At 44.7% G+C, this 12,637-nt stretch overlaps 1 long non-coding RNA gene across 5 annotated transcripts in view; it reads left to right on the forward strand.

The window, feature by feature from the left end:
- Positions 1-1,116: 1,116 nt before the first annotated feature.
- LOC113420347 (uncharacterized) overlaps positions 1,117-12,637 on the forward strand; it is a 142,698-nt gene continuing 131,177 nt past the window's right edge. Inside the window, exon 1 of one of the 5 annotated variants that reach the window (XR_015746844.1) lies at positions 1,117-1,259. This is a non-coding gene — a long non-coding RNA (uncharacterized LOC113420347). The other 4 variants (XR_015746846.1, XR_015746847.1, XR_015746849.1 and 1 more) reach the window with 4 other exon arrangements.

Consider the following 12,637-nt stretch of genomic DNA (forward strand, 5'->3'; position numbering starts at 1 on the left):
TTGTTTGGCAGGTTTTTTTTATAACGATATATGGCGCCAGAGAAAGGTGTAGACCACTGCAGCCAAAAAAAAGCTAATGCAATCCTAAATTGCATTAACAGAGCGATACAATCAAGATCAAGTGAGGTACTAATACCACTCTATAAAGCCTTAGTAAGACCACACCTAGAGTACTGCATCCAGTTTTGGTCCACTATAAAAAAAGGATGTTGAGACTCTAGAAAGTGTGCAGAGAAGAGCAACCAGGATGATTAGGGGACTGGAGACTAAAACATATGAAGAACGGTTACAGGAACTGGGTTTGGCTAGTCTGGTAAAGAGTCCTTACCAGGGGAGACGTGATAGCAGTGTTCCATCCAATATTTGAGGGGCTACCACAGAGAGGAAGGGGTCAAGCTATTTCGTAAAGCACCTGTAGGCCAGACAAGGAATAATGGGTGGAAACTGAACAAGGAGAGATTCAACCTGGAAATAAGGAGAAACTTTCTGACAGTGAGAACAATCAACCAATGGAACAGCTTTCCCTTAGAAGTTGTGGGAGCACCATCGCTTGAGACTTTCAAGAAGAGATTGGACTGCCATTTGTCAGAAATGGTGTCGGGTCTCCTGCTTGGGGGGAGGGTTGGACTAGATGACCTACAAGGTCCCTTCCAACTCTGTTAATCTAACCTAATCTAATCAACGCACCTAATATTTAAAGCCGGGCTCATTGAAACGGAAGAAACGACCCAGTGTCTGACTACGTTCCGTTCTCAATGGGGAACTGTGGAGATTTAAGCCATCTGACCGGAGAGAGATGCGGCGTCCCAGCTCGGCGGCAGCCCGGCCCTTCGCGCTTGCCTTGTAGCCGGCCGACTAATCCGAGGCCGCAGGAGCCCGTCACGAGTCAGCGGCAAGGGCGGCTCCGCCTCCGCCCCCCCCCCGCCCCCCCAGTGGCGGCAGCGCTATTCCAGAGCCCTTGCCAGACAGACGCGCTTCGGCTGGGAGCTGCCGCTGTCCTCGCGTGAACTCGGCTCCTTGCCTGCCGCAGAGGGAGCCGGGGGCGCGCAAGGCTAAGGGAGAGGAGGAGAGGAGCGAGCGAATGGGCGAGGCAAAGAGGCAGATTGGCAAACGCCCCCTCCCTCCTCGGAGGCACATAGAGAAAGAGATGCTACGAGCCTTGCCCCCCCCCGCCCCGTTTGAAGTGGTGAGGAGGAGGGAGGGAGGGAGGGAGCCCTAAATAACCATTCCGCAGGGAGAAAGACAGGCAGCCGGGAGAGGTAAGATCCGAGGGAAGCAAAGGAACTAAGGGGAGGTAACAAACCCACATAAACCCAGAGTGTGTGTGTGTGGGGGGAGGGAGCCCTCGAAAGGAGAGGCGTCGAGGAGGCCGCGCTCAGGCGGGCCCGATCCCACGCAGAATTACTTAGAAGGCCTCAATCAGATGCATTCCTCAGTAAGTAAACCGCAGAGGACTGCCACCTCGTTCTCTCCTTCCCTTGGATGGGAGGGTAATGGGGAGGGTTCAGACTGCTCCTCGGGGCCCGGGTTTTAAGTGAGCGGGAGCCGAAATGGAAAAGGAGGAGAGGAAGGGCTGGGGCTGCGGTGGAAAGCTTCGAGCCCCGGCCCCCTCTCCGCGGGACGCTTTTCCGCCACTTTCGATTAGGCTCTGGGCCAGACTCCTGCTGAAAGTGAATGGAAACCGGGTTTAAAGAAGGAACACCTCCCCCTCTCCTCTTCTCTTCCCTGCCCCCCACCCCCACCGAGGAAAGCAAATCCTGAGCCATGCAAACGGGTTCGTTGGTGTGTTTTGCTTCTCCTCCGGTGGGGGGGTGGGGGTGAGAAGAGGGTAAGCCTGTTTTGTTCCCGGTGAAAACGAGTCTTGTTTCGAGAAATGAGTGCCCTCGGGTCATCTTGCGTCAGTTCGGGAGCAGCCCGCATTCCCTTGGCCGAAGGTGCGATTATTACCTAATCTTAACAAGCTTATTCCCGGATCGGCCATGCATGACAAGGGAGGGAGGATCGAACCGGCTGCAGCGACGGAAGGGGCGGGATGGCTGTGCCCTCGCCTGACCCTTTCCGCAGAAGTCGTGACTCTGCCTGTTATAATAGCGAGTCCGTCGGGGCAATGGCGCTCCCCCGGAAGGGGTTTCTTGAGGAACCCCGGCCTCCCCTTTCTCCTGACGGATAGTTGCGCCCAACCTGCCACCTTCGTGCGTTTCCCTTTCGCGACTTCGGGGCTCGTCCTCTCTCGGCTGCCTCCGCTTATTTCGTGCGCTTCGACTTCCACCTGTTTCACTGCGAGTCCCGCCAGCCGGTTCCAAGATCCTCCGACTGTGGCTTCCAAGTCCTCTTCCGGCTTGTCTTTTGAGCGCTAAAACGCTTGTATACAACCCGAGAAAGTGACGCAGCAATAATAATACACAACGGAGGACCAGATCAGGGATGTTGGGGAGGGCACGTCGGATAACGAAGAGTGGGCGCGGGGGACAATCTGGAACGGATGGATGTTTCTAACCATTTATGTCGCATTTTCGGTGGGAATGGCGCTTTCCCTAATCTGATACTGGAGAAACAGAGATAGATGGGGCGATAAGAGATCACGGGAAGCAAGCCTACAGGTTCATTTTCCTCATAAGTAAATACCCTGGTTCCAAGAAGTCTCAACAGGAAATAAGTGATATTGGATCATTTTGGGGTGTAAGTGGCCACTTAAGCCGGGCCTAGGCTGTGAATCTTGGATGCCTACTGGGAGCAGCAAAGAGAGAGGTTTTTGTTTTTTTTCCTAGTGTTTTTGCTGTCACCTAGTGGTCGACCTGATTCTTACAACCTAGATACAGTGGACCTGGTGCAGCAGTGATTTGAATCATCAGACGGTACCTTACTTGCTTGGCCAGTTTTCCCATAAAATGATTAATGTTAATATCTTCCTCCTGCTGCAGAGCTTCAGCACACAAACAAGCTCAGTAGAGACAGTGAAGCAAAAGGATTTGAAACTACAGGGACATGGGCGCTGACTCTTCCCAAGAGAATCAAACTCAACAGGAGCTTATGAGAAATTAAAGACATTTATGTCATAATGAGAAATTAAAGACATTTATTAGGAAAATAAAGAGAAGTGTGAGACAGGCCAGACAGGTCCTGGATCCTGATCATGTGGTCAAAGGCTAATGGCACCCCTAAATCCCATGACTTTCTGTGGCTTTTAACAATTTTCAGCTGCAGCTTCTAATTTATTTAAGAATACCAATAAATGTTGGCAGCTCAGAGTTGAAATGAGGGATCCTTGATGCTCTCTGGGCTTCTTTTCTTGCAGACATTTCATTACTCAATTTAAATAGCATCATCAGTGCTAATGTTACCTAGTTTGGATCATGAAACATCTGCAAGAAAAGAACCATTCTCAGAGAGCACAAGGACACCCTCCCCTTACTCAAGAGCACATAACTTTTTTCTGTACCCCAAACTCTCATCAGCAACATTCATCTCCAGGACAGCTTGCAATTAATATGTCTTGCTCTAATTTTGGCAGTACCATTAAGAGGTAAACAGTGGCATCTATCCTCCTGAACTGCTACAGAACATTTGGCAATAAAGAATGTGAGTGTGCTTTCTGCATCCCATAAACATGGAACCCTATGCATAGGATTGCAACCACTGAATCCAGTGCATAGGATTGCAACCACTGAATCCAGTGCATTTACATTTGGCAGTTGGGTTATAAATAGAATGCATGTTTGTGGAGATAGACATAAAATAAAGCTCAATAAACATCCAGCAGGGATCTATAATTCTAAATTGAATTACAGGGAGTATATCTCATCCGTGGTCCTGCACACGTCTACTCAGAGCCCCACTGAGTGCAATGAGGTTTCTCCCATTACTTAAGTAAACAGAACCAGAACACCGTAGTTCCAGTGCCGCCCGCTCCAATTTCACAGAATACATTCTTAGTTGTTTCTTTAGTCGTTCCTTTAGGTGCCTAAGACAGACTCCCCCCCTCACCCTCACCCCCGCCCCTGGGGGTGAGAGAGAATTGGTCCCCTCCCGTTGGGGCAATGCTTACTTGCAAGGAGTTAACCAACAATAAGCTTGAGAAATAATGCAGGCTGTCAAGAGTCCTGGATTGCTCCGCAGGGCGAGAAAAATTGACTCAGCGGAGTTGCAGTCTCGGACCGCCCCTGGTTGCGAAGCGGGTGAAAGGAGGCCGGGCGAGCGCATACGTAGCTCTGCCTGGGATCATAAGGATTTTATCCTCAGATGACTCGGTTGACGCCTCCGCCTCCTTCCCGCCGCTCTTATGTCTCGCTCTTCTCCCGGGGCGCTAGCGGATAGGATTTTTAAACTCCAGCTGAGTGATTTCTTGAACCGTCGCGTTTGGGGGAGATAAGACGGGGGATTTTTTTTTTCCCCGAATCATCTCAAACCCGTCCTGCCCCCGTTTCCTTTCGGCCCCACGCTCAGTCCCGCTCACACCCTTCCCCAAAGCCCCTGCTCCAAGCTGGCCGAGAAGCTGGCACTCCTCCACTTCTAACTCTCCGAGAGAGGAACCGCTGCAGTTCGTTTAATGTTTAGACGCGCACGAAGCTCGTTCAAGGCGCTTCAGGCAGGGACCCTCGATCCACTGTTTGTTTCAGGATGAAATGCTGTGCGAAGTGTTCATATATTCTGCTTTGGCGCTGGGGGAGGTGTCCAGGGTGATTTTTTAAAAAAAGAACAACTTACACGCTTACAGAACCGGAGGAACGCGTCTAGTGATGCTCCAATCACCGGACCCTTCAGGCCGAGAGTTGTGTAGAACCTGTTACTCTACCTGGGAGTGAGATTCATTGAAAGCTATAGGGTTCATTTCGGGTAGATTACGACGGAGGATTTTTTTTTTCCCTGGCCAAGGTGATCTTTAATTGAGAAACTAACACGCAGCGCGATCCTGTGTTATTGGCAGTTCTCTCCCTAGGTCAACAATACTTGGGCCTAAGTTGCTGCAGCCTTATTCCCAGGAAGGAGCGTTTGGATTGCAGCTTTATTTTTTCGTGGGGAGCGGGAAAGGTTGCGTTGGGCACAGCGAGGGCGCCGCGTTGAGATGAAGTGGGCGCCCTGCCGGGATCGGGAGAGAGCGGGGGCGAGGAGGTAAAAGCTCTGCGATTCGAGAGTTCAGCGCCTCTCTTTGGATCCAAGGTGTTTAGTCTCCAGTTTCTCATCCAGGGGAATAGCTTCAAGCTAGGCTGGAGGAGGAGGTCCGGAAGAAGGCAAAAGACCAAACCGGTTCTGTCCTGTTGCCCACGAAAACCGCAGGGAGAGTCATCAGAAGTCGAATTCGACTTTGCTTTATATCCGGCCAAGTTTGTGGGCCTTTTAATAACCGCACCTGTGCAGCTGGGTACTTGCCACCCCGTTTCCTAACCATTTCCTTTAATTCACGGCTCCCTTTTTCTAAGGCTTCTGAAGGGAGAGGAGGACTGGATGCCCTCTCGACATAGTTCTCTCCTAATCACCCCCACGCTGCAAGGGAAACAGATGCATCACCCACCCACCCCAAATGCTTTGGGGTGTGTTTGGCATTAGAGTAAGTTCGAGATTAGAGTTAATTCGGATTCACTTCCTGAGGTCGGTTCCTGGAGGCTGGTTAGTCGGTCAGAAGGATGGGAGTTGGTTGATTTATCCCCCACCCCCCCACCCGGGAAATTTCCCGAAAACTCGGGCCTCCGCGGAAAAACGGAGCGGAGATTTTGTGACACTTGTCCTGTCTGGAAGAAGTAAGGAGTATCCGCTACCTATACCAGCCGGAAGACAGGAGCTGCTGTTGCTGCCGCCGCCGCCGCAATATACTTCATTTCTATCTTAAAAGCTAGGAATGAGGTATATTATAGCATCCGATTCAACCCGCTTCATCTGATAAAAGCCGGATCTCGCCCGTGGGGCCGTTCTAAAGAACTCTTCCGCAGACCGAAATTGTGTTTCGGAACTGAGGAGAAGAAGGACAAGTTACATAAGAGTTGAGCTCTGCTCCGCTACGTTATTTCTGCCCGCACACAGGCTGTGCCCGAGTTGGGAAATTCGCTAGGCGTCCTGACGCAAACAGGGCGTCGAATAAGTCGCTTCAACTGCCAACAAGCCCCCCCCAAGAAAATCGGGTTAACCTCGCTATTGAGGGACAAGCAAGATAGGGCGCGGTGGAGGCGGGGGTATAAAAGGCTAAGACCCTGGAACCGCAATCCTACACACGTCGACATGAACTGCATTCAGGGAAACGTACCTCCGAGGACTCTGAGGTGAAGGTTAGCCCTTTCTGAGAGCCCCTTGCTTAAACCACCTGTTACTTACTGTTGGCTTTTAGGCAAACCGCTATCTGGAGGTGAAGGTTAGCTCGATGCAGCAAAACAAGTCTACAGGTGTGTTGAAGACAAATACACGGTTTACTCTCCATCCCATTTTTACTATACTAGAAATAAAGACTGTTTTTAATGCCCTGCGAAGCCCTGCAGTATATAGTCTTATGCGCCTTTACAGCGGAACTGCGCCCCCCCCCCCAATAAGCGCGCTGAAGAGTTTAACCGTTGGGTGCAAAGACCTTTTGAAATGAATAACAGCGGGTCACAATCTTACAAATCTTAAAGTGTTAATAGGATCGGAAAGAAAGCAAGGAAAGGAAGGGAATGAGCTAGATAAGGATGCTAGAAAACAAAGCTATTAGGGGTTATTCTTTTTCCCCTCCCATGTAACCTACTCCCTTGAGATTTCCCCGTGGTCTCCCGTTAGGCAAGACTAGACGCTAACCGGTGCAAGTCCATGGGTGACCAAATATTTACCTCCTAGCAATTAGAAGATCAAACTGATTCTTGCTCTGCTTCTATCTTCACGCTAAACGATTTATATGGTAAAGTTTGGGAGAGCTTTCTTTTAAAAAAAGAGTTATCAAGTAATAAGGATGAAAAGTGTGATAAGGGGCCCGGAGCCTCATTAATTTGGTAGTCCTGCTAAAAACAGACGGAACACCCAATTACCATAAGCCTTTCCTCCGTTGTGGCTCACATCCTCCTTTAAAGTTTAAAATCGAAGGCAGCGGTACCAGATGTGATCATGAAAAGTCAGATTGGGGTGTGGGGGAAGGGAGGGGTGTCATTGGAAGTGAAATTGCTTGTGCTTTTCCCCTACAACTGCCGGGAGGAGAAACTTATTCCACATCTGTCTTTGTACAATAACGCGTTCCGTTTAGTTAAAAATAATAACCACAACGAAGTTAGATCGCAGGAAGATTCAATAGGTTGAGAAAGGAATCCGGTCAAAGGGCCACGGTCCTCACATGGCAGCGGGTGCGTCCGGCCCGGTGGGTGTTTCGCGCGAAGCCCACCAACTTTCCCCATCTTCTCGGGTAGGAAATACAGCCGAGACCAAAGAAACAGCAGCTGTGAGGGAAGCCTGTCAGTTAATTGGCAAAACAAACGGGGAGAACATGACCGCAAGCGCTGCATTAATGCCCAACTGGGAATGAGCAGCAGCCCTAACAGGACCCGTCCAGGCGTCGCTCGTTCCTTCTCGCCTACCCGCCCCGTCCAAGTTATTTATAGAAAGATCAAAAGGGGAAACGAAACGCATCGCTTGACACGAGAAAACGTTCGAAATCAGATCGCAGAACGTCCGGTGACTCTTTCCAATCGACGCAGAACGCGACGCTTTAACCAACTAAACAAAGAGAGAGCAATTGGTGCGGGTGGTTAGTCGAGCGTCGGCCGGTCCTGCCCACCCCCCCCCGCGAGTTTGATCCCGAAGGTTCGCAGAAACGTTTCCCGCCTTTTTTGTAATCCTCTCAGCTAGACTTGGATGGTCCCTTCTGACTTCCCAAGGAAAGCCATTGCTTGCTGCCTTGATTGCTTTTCTGATGCTTTAGTAGTTTCGTATTTTATATTTATTCACAGCTTTTGGTTGGTTGGTTGGTTGTTTTTTGCCTTCTGAACTGAGCCTTTCTTCACATAGTATTATGCAAATAATAAGAATGAGAATCATAACAATAATCACCACCACCAGTTTGGTAGGATGTTCATTTGTATATATTTTGTTTTAGATTATTTTATGACTTTTGTGGGGGGCGTTATTTTTGTTTCCCATTCAATCCTGCCTGATTCTTAGAGACTGACTGGACAAGTCCCTGCAATTTTTTTGACATTTACCATTGCCTCTTTCCTAGGGCTGAGAAAATGTGACTGGCTCAAGCTTTCCCCTCCCCCCGCCAAAAAAAAAATTTCATTACATTTATTCCAGCCTTAAGAGGAAGTTTCATTACAAATGTTTGGATTTATTTAAAATAATTGTGTTGACATTACCAGCTGGATGATTCCCAAGAAAATCAACTGGGCTATTTCTGAACAAGAGCCATATTGATTTGCATAATATTAAAAAAAAGGAATTTAGGGAATCTGTCACATGTTTTGCCTGGTGCCTCATAATACAGTGAAATGAATCCAGTATCATATTCCAATTTGTTAAAAAGAAACCTCACAGATTTCTATAAGACTTATAAGACTTACTCAGAATCAATATATGACATTCCTGTTGCAGTCTTTGAAAGCTTGAGCTACAGTAGTGGCTGAATTCTGTTTTTCTGCTGATTGGAGTTCAGCTGTGTGTTGCACCTGACAAATGTGGCAAAAATCCCCCAAAATTATCTGTACAATATTTTTAAGGGTATTTCATCCTGAGTCTTTTCTTTCCCAAAATAGTCCCTTGGTTGCTTTAAACTTCACATGGTTTAAAACAAAAAATGGGAAGACTTCTTTCTTAAAGGAATATATTTGTTTTGCATTATAGGGTCATTATACAACATAAACTATGGATGGCATATATACAAAAACAGGGAGAGGGGGAAAGGAAAGAAATGGGGGGGGGGAAGGGGGTAATGATTTCCAAAACTGAATGGAGTATACAATTCATCCAATTGAAACTTTATTCAGGATCGTTCCACACTTTAATTCAGGAAATAATTTATTGTGTTACTATTATATTAGGTAGCCTACTGTAAAAAGTCAACAGAGTAAATGACTAAATTTAGATTTGCCTCCTGTTCATAAAACCTATGGACATTTGCCATAAACAAAGATACCTTTTTTTTTTTTCATTTGCTGTTGATTAATTTTTAATTGCCATTTGTCCATTTTAAAACTTATTAACTAAGAACAGGCTTTATTTAATAAAGTACATTGATGATATTTTCCTGCCATGACTACCATCATGAGTATGAATACAAAGTATTTTAACTAACTATAATATAATTGCTTTCAGTTTTAAAGTTAATTCACTTTCACTTTCTATTTTGCATGCATGGACATTCACAAGAATCAATGTCTGCATTAAAAGACATTTAGACATCCCTACCTTAAACTTTACTTTTGTTCAAACTAAAATGCATGGTTGATTTTCCCCAATTAAGAGCTAATATATATTTGCTATACATATATAGTGTTCTTCAATTGCACACTTATGATTGAAGGAGCCTGGATCAGGTGTAATAAAATAAAACAAACTTATCAGTCAATTAACATGATACTTTTACATCATAAAATCAACTCTTTCTTATGGTCATAGACCAGAATAGTTCTTTGCACAGTTAGGGAGGCCATGGGATATCTGCCTTAAATTTTGCGTACTTTTGTCCCAGAATCTGGATAAAACCTGAGTTTGTGAAATGTTATAAGGCATCCACACAACTTCCATTTGCTTGTAATGGTATGGGATATAGGATAGAATTATTTACATGTTTGAGATTCCAATATTTGAAGGATTTCACTTTCACCTCTACACATATATTTACCTGAAACTTCAGCAGAGATCTCCCTTTTTAAAAATACTTGCTACCAGAACCACTTTAGAAAAGTTAGTCTGAAAGATGTGGTTAATATTGTGGGGGGGAGTGAAAATGCTGCCCAGGAAATTACAAATATCTTTGGAGTCCTTTAAAACAGGAAACCATTCATAGGATGGTTATTAAAATGCAAACAGCTTTTTGCTGTTTGTCGGAGCTAAAACATGTATCTCTTATGAATTTGATATGCGGATTTACTATCTCTTTCTGAATCAATGTAAAGCAAAGTGAATTGCATTCTTGTGTGAGTTATCCAAAGAACACCCCAAGACAAAAGTCTGTTTTTCTTCCAAATGTAGAAAAGGCAACTGCATTTGAGTCACAAAAGCCTCAGTTTCCGTCAAGAAATCTCTTGCCTCTCAGACATGAAATGGAAACTTGCTCACTTGGGTAGGCCCCATCACAGCTGTCTCAACAAATTTTTTAAAAAGAAAGTAGCAGGCTTCTTTAGACATTTTTTTGGAATGGGGAGAGGAAATGATTATTTCAATGGAACAACTTTTCAGTGACATTTAAACTGGATGTTTAAATTACAACCCACCTGATAAAATTAAAAATCATCACTCTCTTTAAAAAAAAACAATTTAGATTTGAGATTTATGGTTTTCTCCAATTGTTAAAAAATATATTTCTGAAGGATTTATTCTACATAAATAAAATGAAGTGACAAACAAAAAGTATTTTTCCGTAGTTCATTTTGCCTTCCTCTTTACTGACCCTTCTGGGGATATAGAAGCTGGAGCAAAGTTTTTCCTGTCAGGGACCCCCATTTTGTTAGGAAAGATTCACTCACATAATTACTCTTTAAAAATGCCAAAGTACTTTGGGGGTTTGATTTAACCAGAATTCTCAGAAAGTCCAGAATTCTCATGAAATACTAATAAAATCCAGAATATTGAAGGAAAATGAATTATCAAGAAAACTTGACATTTAATATCATTCTGTGTTTTTACTTTGTACTAACAGTTGTTAACAGTTATTCATCTCACAAGTATTGAGATACTTTTGGTCTCATCTAATATAAGATTCTGTATTAATTGAGCAACTGTATATTTTCATGTAAATTAAAAATAATTTATGGAAAGTGGACATAATAGAATACTGCCATATTTCATGATATTGTTTAGCTTTTAATGGAGAATTCTTTATATTATTATTTTTTGTTATTGAACTGCTAACTGAATCAATATTCATGCATCCCATATCAAATGTGATGCTTCATGGTTACTGCTTGCAACTTTCACCTACGTCATATTGGCAGAAATTACGTATAGAAAATCAAGAGATTCTGCCAGCATGGTTTCCATTAATGAGGACAGTTTATACAGCCAGAGATGTAACCAAAATCTCAGAATTTCAACAGAGGTGCTGAAAAAAGTATTTGAACTACATAATAAAATAAAGCAAAGGCTGCAATGAAACAGGTGAATTGCAGATATTGCTGTGGGTCCCACATTGCAGAAGCCTTCATGCAAAGGTGGTAATCAAGAACATAGGAACTAGACAGCTGCCTTAGTGCAAGGGTGTCAAACTCAAGGCCCACATGAGCCAGCCTGGAAACAGCACAGAATCAGCCCCATGGTGCCTATGCTACTGAAAATGGAGCTCAGGGTGGGGCCCTCTGTTTTTGCTGGCTGAGGGCTGCAGGAGGCAGTTGCAGCCGAAAATGGGGTGTGGAGGATGCACAGGGGGGAGGCTCCATTTTCGCTGGCAGAGGGCTAGCAAAACAAACTAAAAATAAAACAAAAAGAGAAATATTTCCCCTTTTGCATTTGAGAATGAAAGAAGGGACAGGAAAGGAGAAAGGGAAAAAGGAAAGAGAAAGAGAAAGAAAGGAAGATGGGAAGAGAGCAAGGAAGGAAAAATAAGAAAAGGAAAGGAAGAAAAAAGGAGAATGAAGAGTGAAGGAAGGAAGGAAGGAAGGAAGGAAGGAAGGAAGGAAGGAAGGAAGGAAGGAGATTATAATGAGAGTGAGGGAGGGTCTCAGAAGTCCTGCCTTAGCACTTGGCCACCACAGCTGCCCCCAACATCATGGCCATGCCCACCATGGCCACGCCCCCGGCCCTCTGAGATCAAACACAACCCTGATGCGTCCCTCAATGAAACTGAGTTTGACACACCTGCCTTAGTATACCTTGACAGCCATTTGTCTTCTGCTCAAGCAGGGGTTGGACTAGAAGGCTTACAAGGTCTCTTCCAACTCTGTTATTCTGTGTTCAATCTGTGTGCAGATGTATGTTAAATGTATGCCTTGTGCATTCTCCTATTAGAGACCGAATTAATACACAAATTAAAAGATATTTAAAAAGAAGGGGCAACAGGAGAATACACCATGCAAAGGAAAATTAGGAAATGAGAAAACATCATATAAAATCAAATGTTTTGAGTTTGATTTTTGTCCAAAAATCAAACAGATGTATAAAGCAAATACTGTTGGTCATCCAATGTAAAGTAAAAGAAGGAATGACACAACTTTGCTTGGGAGGAAATTTCACAACTGAAATGTTGTTAATGAAATAGTCCTGCTCTTATATTTGTCAACTTAAAGTTTTCATGTGATAGGAGACAACATCAATTCCACTAATAGAAATTACAGACAGGTTCACGTGAATGGAGGTAGCCCTTTAGAAAGCTTGGCACTACATAGCTGAATCGTGTTTAGAAACAATTTTTTCTAAGTGTTAACTGTTCCAATTCCAATATAAAATGGGCTACTAAACTAACAAAATCTAAAATAATTCATTTTGCTTTTGTGGAAATGTAACCAATCCTAGTCAAAGTAGTTTGGAAATGTTATATAAT

Source organism: Notechis scutatus, chromosome 1 (genome assembly GCF_049901735.1).
Source record: "Notechis scutatus isolate UNSWTSFEM ecotype Mainland chromosome 1, rNotScu1.2, whole genome shotgun sequence".
NCBI classification, from domain to species: Eukaryota; Metazoa; Chordata; class Lepidosauria; order Squamata; family Elapidae; genus Notechis; species Notechis scutatus.